Here is a 23,020-nt window from a genome sequence, read left to right on the forward strand (position 1 = left end):
CCTCCATCCTCAAGTAGGCCCCAGTGTGTGTTGTTCCCCTCTTTGTGTCCACATATTCTCATCACTTAGCTCCGGCCTCTAAGTGAGAACATGTGGCATTTGGTTTCTTGTTCCTGCATTACTTTGCTATGGATAATGGCCCTTAGCTCTATCCATGTTCCTGCAAAGGACATGATCTCATTCCTTTTCATGGGCTGCATAGTATTCCGTAGTGTATCCATACCACATTTTTGTTATCCATTCTGCCATTAATGGGCATTTAGGTTGATTCCATGTCCTTGCTATAGTGAATAGTGCTGCAGTGAACATATATGACCATGTGTCTTTATGGTAGAAGGATTTATATTCCTTTGGGTATACACCCAGTAATGGGATTGCTGGGTTGAATGGCAGTTCTGTTTTTAGCTTTTTGAGGAATCACCACACTGCTTTCCACAATGGTTGAACTAATTTACACTCCCACCAACAGTGTATAAGCATTCCCTTTTCTCTGCAACCTCTCCAGCATCTGTTGTTTTTGACTTTTTAATAATGGCCATTCTAACTAGTGTGAGATGGTATCTCACTGTGGTTCTGATTTGCATTTCTGTAATAAGAATACTCTTTTCTTCATTTAAGTTATTTGTTTATTTTTATTTATTTATTTTTGAGAAGGAGTCTTGCTCTGTCGCCCAGGTTAGAGTGCAGAGGTACAATCTCAGCTCACTGCAACCTCCACCTCCTGGGTCCAAGTGATTCTCCTGCCTCAGCCTCCCGAGTAGCTGGGATTACAGGTGTCTGCCACCACACCGGCGAATTTTTGTATTTTTAGTAAAGACAGGGTTTCACCATGTTGGTCAGTCTGGTCTGGAACTCCTGGCCTCAGGTGATCCACCCACCTCGGCCTCCCAAAGTGTTGGGATTACAGGCGTGAGCCACCGCGCCCAGCCCATTTAAGTTATTGACTACCATCCTCTTTCCCCATCAACAGACTTCACAAGGGAGTCAGCCTTGACCCCTCACTGCCCACTTACTTCTTGACCACTAGTAATCCTGCTCCTACTCCCACATCTCCAGGTGGCCAGGTGATTTTAGTGCTCTGTGCATTACCTGTATTTGGTTAACTGAGGGGTTCTTTTTCATTTCTATGCTAACAGGGAGCAGCAGGCAAGCACAACCCTTTAAGTCTGTGAAACTCTGTCCCTGAAAACCTTTCCCTAGACTCACTTCAGCAAAAATGCCTCCTGTAGGAAGCAACTAAGCATTTGACCTTGGATAAGTCACTTAATTTCTCTGGGCCTCAATTGTTTGATCTGTAACATGAGTACATTGTACCGGTAATTCTTTCCTGCCTTAGGAGTCTGTGGATGTAGGAAACTCAGTCTAATTAGATGAGGAAAGCACCAGCAAAGTGTCGCCAGTGTCTCCTGACCCTAGGAACAATAGGAATGCAAGGGGATGCCAAAGTCTCTGATAGCTCCGGGAGAAATAGTAGTTAGGGAAGAGGGAAGCAAGGAGAATTAGGCAGTGTAGAAGAGAGGAGGGGTGAAACGAACTCTTAGAATCATAGCTGTACACATTGTGCATTGAATGAGAAGCTAAGTGCAGGTTCTAAGCTTGTGGACCCCGGATGTGCTGGCTGCATGAATGGAAGTACATACATCTCCCCTCCCTAAACGAAGATATGTAGAGCAACCACTGACTATGGTGATTAGTTGAATACATTAAACTTCTGTATTAGAAGATGAGTGTCTGGAGGGCAGGGAGCCTCTTTTTGGTCTTTACAGTTTTCGAGCCCACTGTAGGAAGTAGGCACTCAGTTTGTTAAATTGAACTGAAAATATTCTTAGATTTTATTCAGCTTGGTACTGAAGAGAAATTCTGGGCATGAATCAGAGTGATTAATACATTGAATCATTTTAGCATTAATGTTTGTACTTTATATGTTCTACTTACATAAAAGCTGTCCTCATTTATTTACTTGTTTATTTATGTATCTTTTTTTTCTGCAATGTAAACTTTTGAGGACAGAAATTTTCCACTGCACCCCCAGCACTTAGAATAATGCTTGGCCCATAGTGGGCTTTTAATAAATGTTTACTGAGTGATTGCCGGAGTGAATCTGATTCCTGTATTTGAAAGCTTGGGGCTTGTCAGCTTGCCTTTGGGATTGAGGAAGTACAGCTGGGAATTTCCCCTTTCTGGTTTCTCATGCCTTCCCTCTGCAGAATTTAGTTAGCCCCCGGAAGGTGAGAGGGAAAGAGGAGTGTGTCCCCTCATCTCCCACCAAGCTGAGAGAGTGGGCCCTTCTCACCACCTAGCCACCCAGGAGGTTCCACTACCACCTGCTTGAACCTGGTGCTGTCTGCAGCTTGGTGGCGTCATGGGAGTGCGAAGACGTTTTGGCCATGGGATGGCCAGCCCTCCATGAGTTGTCTAAGGGCTCACCAGAAAGGACCCCTTCAGAAAGGTCTGCCTGGGGACTCTTCAGAGGGCACTAGTGGGCACCCCCATGAGCTATCACCCATGTATCAGCTGCCTTGCTAGATCCTGTTTCTCAGCACCGGCAGTGGGGAGGGGCCATCTTCATGAGAAAGTTCACAGTCATCATTGGTCAGCAGAGATAGGAAGGAATGAATTGGTGTGTCAAAAGCTGTTTAGTTGCATCAGCACATGAAGTGCACAAGTGTGCATTCTTTTGAAAGCCAAATCTAATAAAAAATAAGACTGTTGGCATTATGCTGGACGCAGAGTTCCCACCCTCAGGGAGCTCAAAAGCTGGTGGAATCCACCATCTAATGAAGGTGGAAAGAACGTCATCTTAGCAACTATTTCCGTTGTTCTCAGACACGCTGGTTGAGCTAGAAAAAGGGTAACGTTTCTCTTCAGTGGCCTCTGCCTTCCTTCCTATTATACTTACTTCTTCCAGGGTCCTTACCTTCCCCAAATGGGAAGAAAACCATTGGCTTGATTGAATACATGAGAGGCATAAGGCACAAGTAATTTTCTCCTCCTTTTACAAGTATTTGAATTCTTGGTAGTGATAGCTGATAGTGATATGAATAACAAAGTTCAGGCTGAGGTGGTATCAGATGGAGATGAGGAACTTGTTGGGAACTGCAGCAAAGGTGACTCCTGCTATGTTTTAGCAAAGAGACTGGCAGCATTTTGACCCTGCCCTAGAGATTTGTGGAACTTTCACTTGAGAGAGATGATTTACAGTATTTGGTGGAAGAAATTTCTGAGCAGCAAAGCATTCAAAAGGTGACTTGGGTGCTGCTAAAGGCATTCTGTTTTAAAAGGGAAACAGAGCATAAAAATTAAGAAAATTTGCAGCCTGACTATGTGATAGAAAAGAAAAACCCATTTTCTGGGGAGAAATTCAAGCTGGCTGCAGAAATTTGCATAAGTAGCAAGGAACCTAATGTTAATCTCCAAGACCATGGGGAAAATGTCCCCAGGGCATGTCAGAGACCTTCACAGCAGCCCTTCCCACCACAGCCCTGGAGGCCCAGGAGGAAAATGTGGTTTTGTGGGCCTGGCCCAGGGCGCCAGTGCTGTGTGCAGCCTAGGAACTTGGTGTCCTCAGTCCTAGCCACTCCAGCCATGGCTGAAAGGGGCCAATGTACAGCTTGGACTGTGGCTTCAGAGGGTAGAAGCCCCAAGACTTGGCAGCTTCCACGTGGTGTTGAGCCTGTGGGTGCACAGAAGTCAAAAATTGAGGTTTGGGAACCTCCGTCTCTATTTCAGAAGAAGTATGGAAACACCCGGATGCCCAGGCAGAAGTTTGTTGCGGGGTCAGGCCCTCATGGGGAACCTCTGCTAGGGCAGTGTGGAAGGGAAATGTGGGGTCAGAGCCCCCACACAGAGTCCCTTCTGGGCCACTGCCTAGTGGAGCTGTGAGAAGAGGGCTGCCGTCCTCCAGACCCCAGAATGGTAGATCAACAGCTTGCACCATGTGCCTAGAAAAGCTGCAGACACTCAACACGATCCCATGAAAGCATCCAGGAGGGAGCCTGTATCCTGCAAAGCCACAGGGGCGGAGCTTCCCAAGACCATGGGAACACACCTCTTGCATTAGCATGACCTGGACGTGAGACCTGGAGTCAAAGGAGATAATTTTGGAGCTTTAAAATTTGACTGCCCTGTTGGATTTCAGACTTCCACATGCCCTGTAACTCCTTTGTTTTGGCCAATTTCTCCCATTTGGAATGGCTGTATTTACCCAATACCTGTACCCCCATTGTATCTAGGAAGTAACTAGCTAGCTTTTGATTTTACAGACTCATAGGCAAAAGGGACTTGTCTCAGATAAGACTTTAGACTGTGGCCTTTGGGTTAGTGCTGGAATGAGTTAAGACTTTGGGGGACTGCTGTGAAGGCATGATTGGTTTTGAAATGTGAGGACATGAGATTTGGAGAGGCCAGGGGTGGAATGATATGGTTTCACTGTGTCCCCACCCAAATCTCAACTTTTGAACTGTATCTCCCAGAATTCCCATGTGTTGTTGGAGGGACCCAGTGGAGGTAATTGAATCATGAGGGCTGGTCTTTCCCGTGCTATTCTCATGATAGCAAATAAGTCTCATGAGATCTGATGGGTTTATCAGGGGTTTCCACTTTTGCTTCCTACTCATTCTCTCTTGCTGCCGCCGTGTAAGAAGTGCCTTTCATCTTCCGCCATGATTGCTGGACCTTTGCCATGTAAGAAGTGCCTTTCATCTTCTGCCATAATTGTTGGACCTTCCCAGCCACATGGAACTGTAAGTCTAATTAAACCTCTTTCTTTTGTAAATTGCCTGGTCTTGAGTGTGCCCTTATCAGCAGCATGAAAACGGACTAAGACAATCAATTTTTCAATTTCATGTATGGGAAAGGAAAACAAAATACCAAAATGTTAACAGTAGTGGTTTTTGAGTTGTGAGCTATAGGTAATTTCTATTTTCATTTATTAACTTCTCTGTATGTTCTCAATTTTCTTCAATAACCATAATCAGGGAGGAATTATTTGTTTAAAGGATTACCCTGAGATAGCAAATTATAAACCCAAAGGAATGAATCTTTGTTGTTGAAATTGTAGGCACTATGGTAAGCTTGGGGGTGGGGATATGTCTGGCATCTCTCAGAGCACACAACACAGGCCACTGCCAATCCAATCCTCCTACGTGTACAACTGGCTTTGGTATCCAGACTTCAAAACTGAGATGCCACTACAGCAAGTCTGATTTAAGCCCACATATGTTAGGGAGGCATGCCTGTGTTTTACCCCATTAATACTCAGAAAATAGATTATCTTTTAATCTCAGGAGGATGCAAGGAAAGCATTCACTGCAGTGTGCTTTTAATAGTGAAAGATTTAAAATAACCAAAATGTCCACCATAGAGAATATAATCTCAAAAATTTAGATCTAAAAAAACAGAAATTTTATGGTACCTTCATCTTCTTAGTTAAGATGAATGTGCATGAATAATACACACCTTAGGAGAAACAAGACAATTGTTGAAACTAAAAGATGTGAAGTGGTCATTCAGGAAAGGAAGACTAATACTTGCACATGTTTACACCTACCTTGCTATTGGGTCCAAGACCCAATTGGTGTGAACATGTTCAAATATCATTCTTGGAACTGAATATAACACTGGAGAATTCACCACCAAGCATGAAGCAAGATAATATTGCTAAGTAGTTAGTTCTGAAAAGTGAATTAACTAACATAGAATCTAAGAATATTCTAAAAAATAACTGCTGCATAATGTATGGAAATAAAGTTACAGTAACTAATCAACAAGATCTGCTGAAGAGATCAGAGATCCTATTTTTTGATAATGGAACACTGACATAGTGTTTTTTATTTGACTTAAAAATCAGGCCGGGCGTGGTGGCTCATGCCTGTAATCTCACCATTTTGGGAGGCTTGAGGTGGATGGATCACTTGAGGTCAGGAGTTCGAGACCAGCCTGGCCAAAATGGTGAAACCCCATCTCTACTAAAAATACAAAAATTAGCCGGGCGTGGTGGCAGGTGCCTGCCGAGGTCGTCCCACTGCAATTCAGCCTGGGCGACAGAGTGAGACTCAGTCTCAAAAAAAACCCCCAAAAAACAAAAAACCAGCTTCCTGGGCAATAAGTTTTATCACCCAAGTGACTGTTTAGGGGGGTACTAGAACTGAAAGAAACTCTAAGAAACTTAATCCCAGACCAGTTTCACATGGAGGCAAAAACCATTCAACTTGCTTAACTGTGGCTAACTTCACAAATACCATTTTTTTAATTGTTAAAAATAAATTTGTAAGATGTTCCAAATGGAACTCTATGAATATGTAATACATACTTCTACTTAATAACACATGCTAGAAGATAGTAACCTTTAGCAGAGCCAAGATACAGTTTAAATAAAGCAGAATTTTGATAGACTCAAAGTAAAGCTTAGCTATGTGTAAAGGGGTCAATGTCCAGCCTGGACTGCAAAGTAGACTGAGAATCGTGTTGTTCAGAAACAATAAAGTTAAGATAGGTGTACAATGCTATGTCCAGAAACCCCCCTACCCAAAGCACTGCACCTGGGTCGTAAATTGGGGCTGCTTCATTTTTACTGATATAATTGCAAACACCAAAGTCTGTGATGTCTATGATTTTAGAGAACAATGTTTCTGAGTGAGTAGGAAAGCTGTAGTCACTTGAAGAAGGCGGTTATTATGATACTTTACAGCTGCAGCACGTCCTTAGGAGACACTGCATCCTGTTAACTTTGCAGCTGGCTTTATCTGTGCCTATTTTTCTAGCCTGATGAACAGTTGAGCAGAGTTTTTACCTTCTCAGTGTGAGCTAATATTTACTTTCTCATGGGCAATCCTAAATGTCAAATACTGTATTGAGTGCTTTACATACATTATTTCATTTAATCTTAGCAACAATCCTTTGAGGCAAGTGCTAGCATCCTATTTTACAGATGTGGACATTGAGTCTTGGAGATGTTGGAAGTGGTTTGGCCCAGGTTTCACACAGCTAGTAAGTGGCAAAACCATTTCAAACCTGGGTCTCCCTAACTCTAAACCTAGTCTTCTTAACATCTATCCTTTAAGCAGATGTAGAAATTAAAGATTATTCAAAGTGAAATGAGTAAAATCCAGAGCTGGTTATGGGCAAGTTGTAGGCTCAATGCACTATAGCTAGGACCACAGATTGAAACAATTTTTCTGGAGGCCAGTTTGGTAAATAATGTAGTAAAAAAATTAACATGTACCCTTTGAGCCAACAATTAATCTTCTAGAAATTTAAGAAAATAATTTCTAAACTGCACAGAGGCATGCATTAGAATTACAGCATGATTTACAAAAATAAACATACAAATAAAAATAGAGACAATGTAAACATTTTTAGTAAGGAATTAAATGGCTAAACAGATATACAATGCAAGAGTATTCAACTATTAGTGATGAATTGTACAGTAAAAGGCACCAGATTACTGATGAGCATTTATCGTGTGATTTTATTTTATTTATTTTGAGATGGACTCTCACTATGTTGCCCAGGTTGGAGTGCAGTGGTGCGATCTCGGCTCACTGCAGCTTCCACCTCCTGGGTTCAAGCGATTTTCCTGCCTTAGCCTCCTAAGTAGCTGGGATTACAGCCGCCCACCTCCACACCCAGCTAATTTTTGTATTTTCGGTAGAGACGGGGTTTCACAATGTTGGCCAGGCTGGTCCTGAACTCCTGACCTCAGGTGATTCACCTGCCTCGGCCTCCCAAAGTGCTGGCATTACAGGCGTGATTTTATTTTTATGTAAAATTGACTACATATAGTGTATTTATATGTGCAAATATATATAGAGAAAGGTGTGGAAACATGTTTACTATGTTTCTCTCTGGCTTGAAAAAGTTTATTTTTAAACTTTTTGTACTGTTCTTTATTGTTTGAATATTTTGTGAGTATCATTATTATAAAACAAAAAACTATTTGAAAAAAAAGAATGTCAAAGTTAAATCAATTCTTGCCTCAGTAACTGGAGTAATTTCAGGCATACTAGCCATATATTTTGTAGAACTGGAAATCTATTATGCTTTGGAGAAAATCCAACAGGTATGTTCTAGATCTTGCCCGTAGAACTAGGGTGTTTTTAGTCCACCAAAGGATTATTATTAATTTATGGAAACAATACGGTTTGGACTAAAACCAGTTCTATCTGGGCTATAAGAGTTAAATGTTGTCTTACATTTTCATTTAAAAATATCTTCAAAGCATTTTCATTTAATCGGAGTTAGTCTTCCTTGTTGATTGGCATTGTATTTTGGGAGTAAATAAATTTTAAACAGCTAAAGTAAATGGATTTTAGAGAGGCTACCTGTAGAGTCACGAAGTAAATCTAATGAATCTTTTGGCCTTGTATTTACGGTTGCTGGGGGTGGATTAGTAAAATAGGCCTGTTTAGTAAAAGTAGATGGAGTCTGAGAGAAGTTGAATATGACCAGAGAAAAGATTACCAATTGGAGACAAAGTGATTATGACTTGTACAGGAAGGAGAAAAATGCCAAAGGGTTATTATTTAAGAAACATTACTAGGCGCAGTGGCTCACAACTGTAATCCCAGCACTTTGGGAGGCTGAGGCAGGTGGATCACCTGACGTGAGGAGTTCAAGAACAGCCTGGCCAACATGGCGAAACCCAGTCTCTACTAAAAATACAAAAAATTAGCCAGGCATGGTGGCGGGTGCCTGTAATCCCAGCTACTCAGGAGGCTGAGGCAGGAGAATCACTTGAACCCACGAGGCAGAGGCTGCAGTGAGCCGAGATCACGCCACTGCACTCCAGCCTGGGCGACAAGAGCAAGACTCCCTTTCAACAACAACAAAAAAGAAACAGTACCATTCTAGAAAAGGAACTCTTTAGCATGCATGGATGGTTATGGCAATATAAATTAACACCTAAATAATTTGTCATTCAACAAAATCTTAGCACTGCGTGTTTTGAGGATATTTTAAAGTTGATTACGACCCTGGGCTGCAGAGTGGGAGACTGGAAGAAGGAAATGCAGCAGTTGTTAACAGTTGAAGCTGTGGAAATAAACAGTCAGCCGAAGCCAGAGGAGAGGAAGGAAAAAAATGTTGGTATCCTTGAGGATACCAACATTTGTTGTGGCCCTGTAAAAAGGAGCAACCCAAGAAAAGCACACACGAACGGAAGTTCAGAAATCAGGTAGAGAGACTCATGTTGATGACAGGGGAAGAGAGTTTCAAAAAGGAGGAGTTAGCAGTATCACGTGCTGTAGAAAGGCCACATGAGAGAAGGACTGAAGTGACCACTAGATTTGGCCTTCAGCAGTTACTAGAGTACAGTGGAGACAGGAGTACCTTGTAGAGGTGGCTCATTTGTTGGCGCCAGAGGCCAATACAAGGCACTTTCACACAGTCTGCATTGGACTAGATTGGGAAGTAGGCGCTACATTAGGGGACGAAACTGGTGAGTGCCTGGGTATTTTCAGCTGTTATTGGGGATAGGGACTCTGCGGGTGGCTAGAGGTACTGCTAAGCCAGAGCTCAGGAAATGCACCTAGGGCCCCAGTAGTAGGTCTCCGATAAGAATCAGGAGAATGAATCTATAAATGAATGAATATATGAATGCATGTGGGGGTGTGGTCTAGCGATTGCTTTATGAGCATGACCAGGACAGGAAGAGGATGGTGAGAGCATACAGTAAGTACCTGCCTGTGGAAGAGGCTGCCGTTGACTCAGAGAGGTGCCAGGGAGGTTGGTGTTTTCAAGGCGGTCAGGTTCCCCAGTTGGGAGAAGGGTGCGAAGGGCTTAAGGATTTACAGATTGATTTAGGGGAGAACACACAAGAGGCGAAACATCAGGAACGCCGGGAGACAGCAGCAGCAGGACAGGATTGAGGAAGGGTAAGAGCGCGAAATGGGGTAAGAATGCAAGAAAGGAATGGACAGATGTATGCTTTACAAGGCACTTCCACGGCGAGTGACTCATTCATCCTTACGACAACCCAGGGAGAGAGATGGGTATATATTGCATTGCCAGCCTTTGGAATGAGGGATGCGGTCCAGATAAGGCCATCGCGGCTCAGAGAGGCTGTTCAGCAGCTGTTCGATTCCTCTGGTGACAAGGACCACTCTACTTTTGGAAGTAGCACTTCTATTAGACAAGTAGGAAAAAAAAAAAAAAAAAAGAGGGAGACAAGAAAGGTGTGGTCCCCTTGAGGGAAAAGATCTGCGAATGACAGACATTTTACATAATTCATGGAATTGCAAAGCCAGAACGTGTCAGGCAGATCTTTTCATCTGTAAAACGAAGGGGGCAGAAGATCTTCCTTTTCTCTTGTCTAATAGCCTGTGAAATCATCTAGGCAACCACCTCCCAATTTTACAGAATAAAAAACGAGGCCTGCGGGATATGTCTCGCTCAAAGTAACAGAACACCCGAGTGGAGGCACAGGCCCGGAGCCGACTCCGCCCCGTCCGCAGGGCCTCTCGCCGCTCCGCCACCTTCCCAGAAAGATAAAGAACAGCGGGAGGCGGCAGGCCCGGCGGCCTAGCTGCGAGCGCCCTGGGGTTCGAGGCCGCTTCCCGGCAGCAGTGGGAGGAACGCCCCGAGGGGAGGTCAGGAGAGGGGCGGGCAGGAGTTGAGACGGGCGGGGAAGAGTTCGGGCCTCCTTTCCACACTTCTGTTAGGGACGCGCGGGCTGGGGCGGGCCTGCAGCCGGCAGAGGGCGCGGGGAGACTCGCTCTGGCGCTGGCCCGGCAGGCCCGGCGGGCTGGGGGCGCGCTGTCGGAGCTCGCGGCACTGGTCGCGGCGGCCTGGCGGCCGGAGCCGGCAGCGCGCGGCGGCGGGCGGGCGCCGGAACGGCGGGGCGGGGCGGGGCGCGAAGGGGGCGGTGCCGCGAGCGGGGGGGCGGCGGCGGCGGCGGCGGCGGCCGAGGAGGAGAACATGGCGGCCGCGGAGAGCGGCTGAAATGCCTGTTCTTCAGGCTGGGCGAGCGGGAGTCTGACGCGATCTGCTGAGCTCTGTCCTCCGACGGCTGCACCGCGGCCTTGAGCGCCTCGGCCTCCTGTTCGTTGCTGCTCCCTCGAGCCAAGCCTGCGTCAGGTTCCTTCTGCATCCCCCTGCGGGGGGACCCCTGCTCCGGAGGAGGGGGCCGGAGAGCCGCGGCGGCGGCGGCGGCGGGCGCCTGGGCCCAGGGGGCCGGGCTCCGGGCCCGAGGAGCGGCTGAGGCCGCGGCGGCACCGCCGCCACGGTCGCGGACGAGTGCGGCGCCGGTGAGCGCGGCCCAGAGGCGGCGGCGGCAGGTGAGTGGCGGGCGGCGGGTGCGGAGCCTCCCGGTGGGTGCAGCTGTCACGAGCCGCCCGGCCGCCGAGGCCCTAGGGGGCGGGGAGCAGCTGGCGCCCCTCCGCCCCCTGCTCTCCTTTCTCCCGCTCCATCCCCCTCCCACTTCCCCGAGTTCCCCTCGCGGCCCCGCGCGGCTGGAGGGGGCGGAGGTCGCAGCTGTCACGGGCACCAGCTGGGGGCTGCTCCCTGCCGAGGGAAATCGCTGCAGCAGCGACTTCTCTCCGCCTCTTTTCCAGTTGCCCTAGTTAGCGCGGAGAGGGCGAGCATCCGCGGAGGGGGCGCGAGCTGCGCGGCCGCCTGCCCGGCGTGGGGAGCGGGCGCCCCGGGTCGTCGCCGAGAGGGGGAGCCGGAAGTCGGCGCGGGCGCCCCTCGGCCCCGACGACGCCGTGACCTTGGCCAGCCCGCTCACCTCTCGGAGTCTCGCCTGCCCGGACCGCGAAATGGGGGCGACCGCGGCGTCCCTCTCCGTCAGCGCAGCCCTCGACGGCGCTCGGGTTTGACCCCGGCGCGCTTGCTCGCCCCTTCTCCCGAGAAGGGGTTTCAGAGGTAGACATGGGATGGACACTGGACATGTTCCTGTCGCGGCCGGCGTTTGGTCCCCTTCCTGGGATTCAGCCGAAAGGGCCGAGGAAGGGAAGCAAACATGTTGACGAGGGGCGATTGGGAGGTGGGGTTGGTTAGTGGGCAGTGACAGAATTCAGGCCGCTCTCTAGTCCCTTGGAAAAGACCTGAAGAAATCGGACACCAGGGTCTCCAGTCCTTACTACCCAGCTGTGGTGGCTGCTTTTTAATTTTTTTAAAAGCAGTTACCCCCATGGGTAGACACTGCCCAGTCTGACGACGTTAGAGGAAGACGGAGGGGTTGACAATACAGCCTGTGTGTGTGTGACAAGGACAGGCCACGGTGTTGTGGCCGGAGAGTTTCCTGGGAAGGAAAACTTTTAAGCTGGAGGGTCTGTTAGCCTCTCATGCTTGGCCCTCCTCATTTCTTGTAGAGGTGTTGAACAGGCAGGTGTCCTTGTGGAGAAGGTGACATTTTTTCTTCGGAGAGGGTGAATTTTTAATGTCGAGTGTGATGTTGGTAAGTGAAGGGTTCTTGAGTGACTTGCAGCCCCAGCACCCTCTGTGGATGCCAAGAGGAATCTCTGTGGCGATGATTTGTGAGAGCTGGTGCTTACATTTCAGTGATTAAGAAATCAAGTGTCTGCTTAAAACATTACTGCCGTGAAGCGTAGATTATATGGTACAGTTGAGGGGTGGATCTCAAGGGTTAAATTTGTTTGAGGTTTGTCTCCTCTTTTGAAATTGGTTGGAGGCTAGTCTCAAAAAAAAAAAAAAAAAAAAAAAGCAAACAAAACAACAACAACAATAACAACAAAAGTTGACCAGAGGGGCCTCAGCTTGTTTCACAGAAGCTATGATGTTGTAGGAAGGGGGTCGGATTTCTTCATGTTGAGAATAATGTGAAAAGAAAGTATTATTTGCTTGGGTCTCTTGGCTCTTGAACTAGAAATAGTTTTGGGTTGAAGGTAGCAGTGGGGTTTGATTCAGCTTAACAAATAGTCATTCCTTGAACTATTTGCCATAAATTAGATAAAATGGAAGTGTTTCCGTTTTATCTCCTGTACTTTGTGGAAAGGTCTAATTCGGTTTTGTGAACGAATGTCCGAAATGTTTTCTCTCTGTTTCTTCTTCAGACTCGATGCTTTGGGAACAGTGGGTCACAAAGAGGGTCTGAGTTGGGAATATATGGTTTAGAGAGAAAATAGAGGACTGCTGCTTGTAAGAACAGGTGTTTAGTTTGATTTTTGTAGATGTTTTCTACTGGTTATTTAACAGCATTGAGGTTTGCTTTATAAGGTGCAGAGCGTGAATTTTACATAGCTTATACTTGATCTCTTCCTTATTTCTCTCAGAAAACCTGTAGGATTGTGCCTATTGAATGGCTTTTTGAGTGGTTTAAACCAAGGGAGTGTTTTAGATCTGCAGTGGTTTTACTGGGGGGGGGGGGAAGCGCTTGATGTAGCTAATGGTGATTGTTTCACTTAAACTACGATTATATAGACATTGCTTTTTCCTCCCTCTTTCTGCGAACATTTGTTTTTGTTTCTCCCTCAATTCCAGGGTTTCATTTCTAGAAATCTGGGCTGGAAACAGAAGCAGCAGTTTGTATCATCCCAAGAACTTGCTTATGCCAGGAAGCTGTAAGGGTAGCATGAAGTGGGTGTGATGGAAAGACACTGCTCCTGCTTAAGACATTTAACTGTTGAGGGAGTCTAAGGTCAAACTTTAATTTTTGTTGAATTTCCTGTTTTCTACTTATGTGTTAATCTTTTGGTGGGCAGAAGATTGGGTTGCTATGGTGCTAACTGGTGTATATTGTGAAAGTGCTGGCAACATATGCTTTTACTCTATAGGGAAGGGTGGTAAACAAGCCTAAATAATTTAAAGATGTTGTTCTCAGAATGGAATGTTCTGTGCATGTCCTCTTGATCCTGCTAATCCAGTGAGCGGTCTTCACTAGGACTAAATATTGAGTAAGTGATGAGGGTGGTAGAGAGGTGCTGAAAGGTCGAGTGGTTGGAGAGGGGGTATTGGGCATTTCTTGAAATTCTTTTTTTTTTTTTCCTTTTTGTGGAGAACGGGGTCTCGCTATATTACCCAGGCAGGTCTCGAACTCCTGGGCTCAAGCTATCCTCCCGCCTCTGCCTCCCTGAGAGCTGGGATTACAGGCATGAGCCACCGCGCCCGGCCGAAATTCTTTTCCCTATTATCTGTATCGGGAATCTGTATACCACACTGTGATTTATAATTGTTTTTCAAGGCCGTTTTCGTTCTCCCTGTTTGGTTGTCATCAATTTCATATACCTTCTCTTCGATACTACCTCTGTTCTGTACTTTAGTTTGTCTTTTTTCTGTGTCTCCCAAGGACTCCACATTGTTTGAATGTTATGTTGCATGTCTTACAAAGTTGGTTGGCCTTAAGCCATGTGGCTTAACATCGTTTTCATTTTAGGGCAGGTGTGGGAGGTCAATACTAGCGCACAACACGGAGTAGAATCTAAGTCATGGCGCATAGGAGATCCCGGTGATGCTCATGATTGTTTTGGCAGTGGTTTTTGCCTTCTAAATATGATTATAACAGAGATTCTCAGAGGACCTCCTGGCAGAGGTCCAAAAATGTTTTGGAGGGTTCCATTTTGCATTACTTGCAAATATTGAATGCTGTGGTGGGTGTGGGCTCCGGTGAAAACCATGTGTCTCAGGAGGTGGATGTCAGAACACTGTATCTGATCTGGGCCGCAGAACCGTATACATTTCTCCCTATGTTAGATAACTTTCCTACCCATTTGGGAAGACTAGACTGTAGGAAAGGACTTTTTAAAATTGCTGCTGGCCGGGCGCGGTGGCTCACGCCTGTAATCCCAGCACTTTGGGAGGCCGAGGCGGGCGGATCACGAGGTCAGGAGATCGAGACCATCCTGGCTAACACGGTGAAACCCCGTCTCTACTAAAAATGCAAAAAATTAGCCGGGCGAGGCAGCGGGCGCCTGTAGTCCCAGCTACTCGGGAGGCTGAGGCAGGAGAATGGCGTGAACCCGGGAGGCGGAGCTTGCAGTGAGCCGAGATCGCGCCACTGCACTCCAGCCTGGGCGACTAAGCGAGACTCTGTCTCAAAAAAAAAAAAAAAAAAAAAAATTAAAAAAAAAAAATTGCTGCTTTCCCAGATTAGCCAGTAGTTTAGCCGTTGGCGATTGGCAACTAAGGACAGGCCTCATGTTCTATTCTTAACATTGAAGATGAGGTCTAGTCATTTAAAACCTTCCCTTTTCTTTATATTTTAGTTAGACCTTGCGCCTTTCAACATTTGATGTCAGAGGTCATAAAATGGCCTAGTGGCAACTAGGTACCATTCTTGCTTGCTTTTTTTATAGCTTAGTTCTGGAAAATGGTTTGTGGTCATGTAGTATTTGGATTAATGTATAGAAATGATTATTATGTATTTCTGCAGGATACATGGCTTACATGGCTGAATAAGGGAAATTATTATAAAACACTGATACCAACATATAAGTCCAATTCGATAAGTTTAAGTAAAGTGAGTTATATCCGTGCTTCTTTCCCCATAACCCCATCTGCAACACTGAATTTTTGAGGCTCCTTGGAGTGATAGGCTTTTAGAAAAGCTTAGTATGGTTATCATATTTAAACGATAAGTAGCTTATGCCAAAATAGAAGCTCTAGTCACTCGAGGAGTTATGGAAGACTCACCCTCATCTTAGATATATTTTGTTCTTACCGCTCCCCGAGAGTGTGTTTTAGTGTGTGGAGGGCAGGGATGTTTGGTTTTACTGAGTAGCCCTGACCTGACCATTAGGCACAGACAGGCCAGACTCATAAAAATAGGTGCAAGCACAGAAGCAAAATGCAGCCATTATCAGGACCAGAATTCTAATTGCACTGGATTATCCAGTTTTTCCAGAGTGATGCTTCATTTTTGCCCTTTCAGCTTATAATTGTGAAGCAATTTTAAAGCATCTTTTAGAAATGGAGCGCTGACTTCAGACAGACAGAGGTGTCTAGCTCTTCCAGATACTTAGGTTGATGTAGCCTTGAGCTATAACCACACTAAACTTCAGTTTTTATATTTAAAATTGAAGTAATGTACTTGTCCTCATTTTGTAATCTTTAAAATAAATTATTAAATATGTTTAGCATGTGATTGGCACATAGACATTAATGACTAGCTAACAAATGGGTGTTTCATTAGCGAATTCATCACCAGATTCTCGCATTCTTTTCTTTGTAATTTCTCAAATTTTTTCCTTTATTTCTGGTTCTGCAATCTGGTCCTCCTGTCATTTGCACATGGAGTAATAGGAGTCACATTGACTCTGTGGGCCTGAGTTTCTTTATCATTAAATGAGCATATTGGTCTAATTTCACATTTCTTCTTGTTTTAAAATTCTATGATTTGTAGGTTTACAGCTGTTTGCTTGCATGCATTTACCTCTCTAATTTATCCTACACATAAATGCTGAAGAAATTCCCTTCTAAAAAAAAATTTTTTTTTTATGTTATTGTTTTCAGAGGAGACTTTCTGTGGGCAAATTTATCAAATGTAAATCATTTAAACTGATTCTTTCATTTCCCATTCCAGAAAATTTGCTGTAGATGGCATATGCAGAAATGCTTCGCAAACTGTAAAGTGTTAAACAATGAAGAAAGTATTATGATAATCATAGATATCTTGTGTCTTTGCTTTTACATGTTCCATTTTCTTCATTTAAATTGGATTTCCTTTATGTTCTCGTGACCTTCAAAAACAGCATCAAAGCTGGTATGTTTTCAAGAAAGCTTGATTTTTATCACTCCCTTAGCATTAGTTATTCTGTTCTATATAATAAACTTCTCTTTCTCGCTCCTTCTTTTGAGAGAGATTCTCTTTTTAGTGTATGTTGATTGGTTTTCCTAAACAGATTGGAAAATGCTTGAGATGCCGTGAACTACAACATTTAGAGTAAAAGAACCTTAAATGATCATTTAGGACGGCCTTCTTAATGTTACAGCTGAGCAGACTAAGTCCATGCAGATGCAGTTGGGAATGGGGTTTCTTTATGAGAGTTACTTTTTGTATTGAAAGTTAAAATATCACAAAGAGATTTTAAATTATAAGAATTCTTGTAAGCTTTTGAGTAATGTGTAAGCTAGGAGGAAGGGAGCATTTTTTTTTTTTGACCGAAATTTGACTCTAAAATATTGTAAGAAGGTATTAATCAGGAATTAATTAAGACCGTTCTCTCAAAAACTACAAAGATATCTGCAGAAAAATGTCTGCTTTTCTTGTAAGGCCCTCATTCACAGTCAGCAAGTATTTACTGAATATTGTCTCTGAGCCAGGTACTGTGCTAGCTCTACATATTACGTTTCATACATGAGGAAACAAGGCTCAGGGAAGTTAAGTGGCTGACGTAAGATTGCACAGCTTGTAGGTGTTAGGGATGACATTTGAGTTCAAGCCTACTGAGTGGAAATCATATTCATACCTTTCAGTTGACTTCTCTTCAAGCGTGTTCATCACACTTGGCCACATTATACTTTTTTTTTTCTTTCTGAACTTTCTTTCTCTTGAATACATGTGTTGTGGAGACTCCTGCAGTCTCATTCCTTTCTGATAACCCGGGAGCCATACATACCAGTTACTTAATGAAAATGTCACTTTAAGATTCTTGTGGACCGGGCGTGGTGGCTCACGTCTGCTATCCCAGCACTTTCGGAGACTGAGGCAGGCAGATCATGAGGTCAGGAGTTCGAGACCTGGCCAATATAGTGACACCCCGTTTTTACTAAAAATACAAAACTTAGCGCGGTGTGGTGGCGCAAGCCTGTAGTCCCGGCTACTCAGAAAGCTGAGGCAGAAGAATTGCTTGAATCAGGGAGACAGAGGGAGACTCTATCTTTAAAAAAAAAAAAGAGATTCTTGTGCTGTTTCTGGTCTCACCTTTGTACTTCAGTAATGTTGATTCTTTGGTGCTTTTACCCAGGTAAGCTTATCTTTGGTTGGTTTTGGATTCTTAGCCATAAAATTCTGCCTCTCAAGTTTTGTTGGTATTTAAATAGCTAAAGCTTAGCGTGCTTTGGTTTTGTTTTTGTTTTTTTGGAACAAATTGCTTGGTCATTCTCTGTGATTCCAGTTGTAATTTGAATGGTTGATTTTATCTTAAAATTTCAGTTTGCCTATGTGGTTAAAACATTTACATACTTTTATTATCAAGCATAGATTTGATTAGTTAACAGAAGATATTCTATTGTGAGTATATGTATGTATATAAACATATCACATCGTATTTGACCAGATAGTTGAAGGATGAAATGTCCTTGAGTTTTGAAAACATCTGTATGTGTAATATTGACTTTACTTTGGTGAATTTGTTTGGAAGAAATAAAAAGTTACTCTGCAATGTCTAATATCTCCCTCTCTATCCTAAATGGTACAGGTAGTCTGTAATTGAATTTTTAAGTAGCTACTCAATCATTCGTTCAAGACATAGTTATATGAGTACATACTTTGTTCAAGGTAGTGTGCTGTAAAAAGATAGCGGTTATTGGGAAATTAACCGATAAGATATAGATCCTGTTCTTAAGGAGATTATGACCTGAGAGAGGTGATAAGACAAACATACAAATACCTATACTACTAATTGAATGTGATGAGTGCTGTGAGACAGGTCCTGAAACAGTACTTTGAACATTCAGGGAGAGGGAGTGATTATTGTATTTTCATTTGAGAAAGATCAGGGCAAGTTTTATGGAGGGCTTGGTGGTAGACAAAAGCATTGAGGGCAGGGGATTATTTCTTTAAGAATAGGGACAAGGAGGCCGGGCGTGGTGGCTCAAGCCTGTAATCCCAGCACTTTGGGAGGCCGAGACGGGTGGATCACGAGGTCAGGAGATCAAGACCATCCTGGCTAACACGGTGAAACCCCATCTCTACTAAAAAATACAAAAAAAAAACTCCAGGCGAGGTGGCGGGCGCCTGTAGTCCCAGCTACTCGGGAGGCTGAGGCAGGAGAATGGCGTGAACCCGGGAGGCGGAGCTTGCAGTGCGCCGAGATCCGGCCACTGCACTCCAGCCTGGGTGACAGAGCGAGACTCCGTCTCAAAAAAAAAAAAAAAAAAAAAAAAAAAAAGAATAGGGACAAGGAGAACAGTATATTCAGGAAGATTAAATAGCAAAGATGAAAAGACAGGAAGTAATGCAGGGGAAAGTGCAAGGAGTGTGGCATCAACTGAAGTGGGAGAGGGAAGCATATCGTCTAGGTGTAGTAACAAAACATTGGTGGATTTTAATGGAGGGAGGTGGTGGGGAGCAGTATGTAGTAAGTATGTAGATATGGATGAAAATGAGAAATGTCAATTTTCCCAATTTACGTGGATCTTTTCTTGGCAGGTTTTATACCCCAAATTTTATATTTTTGGTTTTTGAAATGATTCCATATGTAAGGCTTACCCACACTGGGAACTTATTCACTCATTTTTATGTATATTTAAATACAGATTATATGTTTTTTTTTTTTGAATAGAAGTTAGTACAAAATCTTTTTCACTGCCTTATATTTTTTTGAATTAACTTTTTTATTTTTTACTTTTGATTATGAATTATGCCTTAACCTACATGTGATGTGAGATATGCATATTACATGATACTTGCCCAAGAGTTAGCCAGTTGATCCAACATGATTTATTAACGTATTCGTTTTAATAATTCCCCACTGTTTTGAAGTCTACATTTTGATGTGCTGTTTCTATACTCCCTTTTCTCTGATTCTGCATTATTTATTCCAAAAAGAGATACATCTATTTAATATGTGACAGTTCCTTACTGGTTTATATATTGTTACTGATAAGGCAAATCCTGCCATCAACTTTAAAAAAGTATTTTAACCTCCCAGTGGTTCTTAGATGCTGATTTGAGTTTATTAAATATATAGATGAATTTTGGACCAACCAGGATTGCATTATTCCAAGATTCCTCCAGCCTCGTTCTATGGCCCTTTGTTTATCAGGTCTAATTTCATCCCCTCTAGATGTCCTTTATATTGTTCTTCGTGTACTTCTTTTCCATTTTATCTTCTGTTTCATACCACAGACTGTTTTTTTTAAGCAGTAAGTATTCTTTTTTTTTCTTTTTGAGATGGAGTCTCTCTGCCACCCAGGTTGGAGTGCAGTTGCGCAATCTCTGCTCACTGCAACCTCTGCCTTCCAGATTCAAGTGATTCTCCTGCCTCAGCCTCCCGAGTAGCTGAGATTACAGGCGCCTGCCACCACGCCTGGCTAATTTTTGTATTTTTAGTAGAGACGGGCTTTCACTATGTTGGTCAGGCTGGTCTCGAACTCCTGACCTCGTGATCCACCCGCCTCGGCCTCCCAAAGTGCTGGGATTACAGGCGTAAGCCACCACAGCCGGCCTTTTAAACAGTGTGTTATCACTTGGCATTCTTTAAGATGATGGAGTGGACTTGTTTGTTCAGTGTAAAATTGTCTCTTTGTATAAATATAAGTGTATCTGATTATATAAATGAGATTGGTCATATAAGTTGGAAGCCCCTGGCTCTCATTTATAGTTCATGATTTGTTTTACTGATTTATTTATGCCTTGCCATGTTCCAAAAAGAATTTAAGGCAGGATGTGTCATGAAGAGTCTTGGACCTTGTTCCAGCCCTGTCTGTTATTTGACTGATGCCCCTAGCCTATGTTACTCATTACACGGAGGGAACAGCGTTGAAGACAACTAGTGTCACTGAATGTGCTGTGGTGTGTCTTTTGCCAAACTGGTAGTAAATCAGAGATGATACAGTGTAATTGGGGTACCTTTAAAGATAGGTCCTTTGAAACTTTGATAGCATACAGCAGAAATTGGTTGGAAGTATCCCTTCAAGTATTCCTGCTGGGTAGGCTGTTAAAGAGCCTTTACTCCTGGGACCCCAGGCACTTTTAGCACAGTAGTTTCTTTTTTTCTTTTCTTTTCTTTTCTTTTTTTTTTTTTTTGAGGTGGAGTTTTGCTTTTGTCGCCCAGGCATGTGCCACCATGCCTGGCTAATTTTGTATTTTTAATAGAGATGTGGTTTCTTCATGTTGGTCAAGCTGGTCTCGAACTTCCGACCTCAGGTGATCCGCCCGCCTTGGCCTCCCAAAGTGCTGGAATTACAGGTGGGAGCCACCGCGCCCGGCCAGTAGCTTCTTAACATTAAATTATCTGTGAAATGGAAGAAATACTAGAGGTCTATGAGGATGTTTCTTCTCTTTCAGTCTGTTGTGGTGGTTTGTAGTTTACAGGGGCTTGGGTAACTGGATTTTAGGTTTATTATTTTAAATAGTAGACTATTAACACTATTTTGTATTGCAGTAGAGATCACTTACGCAGATCTTTTTTATACTATTTCATAGAGATTAACTGGTCACCTTGTGGCAGAGGAGTTAAGAATGATCTAATTTAAAGATGACTTACTCAGTATTTTTTCACAAAAAGACGAATGTCCCAAGTTTGTTACCACCTTCTGTGAAACGTGGCTATACGTGGTATGTTACCTAGCAAACACACTTAATCTGCCCCTTTGAGATAAATAGGATAAGTTCTTAACAGTGATTCAAAAAGTATCTATCTTTCAGAACAACAACAAAAAATTTAATGCTGTAGAGAAAGGATATTGAAAATGGATATTTAGAATTATTTCTATTATGGAATTTAATTGCTGAAAATTATGTGTGTTACCTTAAGAGCTTTTTGTGTATGTATACTTGAACTTGGAAACAGAATTTTCTAACCTGTATAAAAATCTTGTAAAAGAGGTGTTTAGTGGTTTTGAGCCCATCTGCTGAAAACACAAAAAGGCAATACCATCTGATTAGTTTATAAGAACAACTGATGGCCATCAGAAGATATGGAAATGCACTAGCTGAATTTTGGCAAAAACCTTTGCTTAAATGGTGAATGGGATTGGAAATTGAATATCATGTTTTATTCAGTGCACCCAGTAATGGAGTTCTTCTTTTGGTTTTATTCATCTTTGTGAGGTAACATTTTTCAGCTATGATAACCATTAAAACCAAATAAAAGTTATATCTCATAAAAATGAACTGAATTTAGAACCAGACCTTCAAGTTGCTATATTACAAAGTATGAAAGCAAGATATAAAAATAACAAACCATGTTCATTTACATTGCTGTCACAAAAAGTAGTGAATGGTGTTTATTAATAACAATATTGGGAAAAGCACAGAGTTTTTGTGCCATCAATAAGAAAAGTAAATGTTTAAAAATTTGTTTACTTGCTATAATAAATATTCTTTTTAATTTCCATTTTTGTGTATGCTATATGTACACAAATTTATTGATTTGGTGTGCAGTATATATAAATTATAAATAAGTATAATGGCTTCTTATTAAGAAACTTTTAAACCATGAGATATGTCATAAAAATGGCTATCATGATTCTATACCAAAAATTCTTAACCTGGGGTTCATAGAATAAGAGCCCCTGGATAGGCTTTAGGGGATCTGTAAGCACTTTGAAATTGTATGTAAAATTTTGTGAGTCTATATACTTATCTGGGGAGAGGATCTAGAGCTTTCACCAAATTCCTGAAAGGGTCCATGACCTCCCCCAATGGTTTAGGATCTCTGCTTTTGAGGAGTGGGACCTCAGTAACTCTATTCATCCAGTTGTACCCTCTTGCCATGTTTGATGGATATATCTGATGTCATTACTCAAGCCCACCGTATGACTAGATGTGCAGTCTGTTTTTCCACTTTGCAATAGATGTGATTGCAGTGCCTTTGGCTTTTACAGGTGTTTGAATTCTGTCTGTTTATTGCACAACTACCTGGCCCTCCATCCCTTGGCTGCTTTTATATATGTTATTTTCCATCTGTATCACCTTAACCCCCAATTAAAAAGAGTGGCCCTATTGTATGGATGTAGAGACAGGAATATATAAAGAGCCCAGTTTCAATTCACTTTGCTTCAAGTATCCCTGCTGGGTAGGCTGGGATTCACAGTTGTTGTGCTTTTGACCTATCTTTAGCATCTGAATTTCAGCTTTCTAGAATTCTTTGGGTCTGATTTGACATATGCTAAAAACACTTTGCAAGTTCTGTAGGCTCTTTTCTCCTCACTGATACCATTCTAATTCAGGCTTAATTAT

At 43.2% G+C, this 23,020-nt stretch overlaps 1 protein-coding gene across 7 annotated transcripts in view; it reads left to right on the plus strand.

Annotated features, from left to right (window-relative positions):
• The first annotated feature begins 10,884 nt into the window (after window positions 1-10,884).
• The window catches only part of NCOA1 (nuclear receptor coactivator 1), a 279,235-nt gene continuing 267,099 nt past the window's right edge, over window positions 10,885-23,020 (plus strand). For 4 of the 7 annotated variants that reach the window (XM_031654990.1, XM_031654991.1, XM_031654986.1 and 1 more), the window contains exon 1: window positions 11,721-11,859. The gene's annotated coding sequence lies outside the window, so the exon portion shown is untranslated. Of the gene's footprint in view, window positions 11,274-11,720; window positions 11,860-23,020 lie in introns of those variants that run through there. The other 3 variants (XM_031654984.1, XM_031654988.1, XM_031654985.1) reach the window with 2 other exon arrangements.

Source organism: Papio anubis, chromosome 14, assembly GCF_008728515.1.
Source record: "Papio anubis isolate 15944 chromosome 14, Panubis1.0, whole genome shotgun sequence".
Taxonomy (NCBI): Eukaryota; Metazoa; Chordata; class Mammalia; order Primates; family Cercopithecidae; genus Papio; species Papio anubis.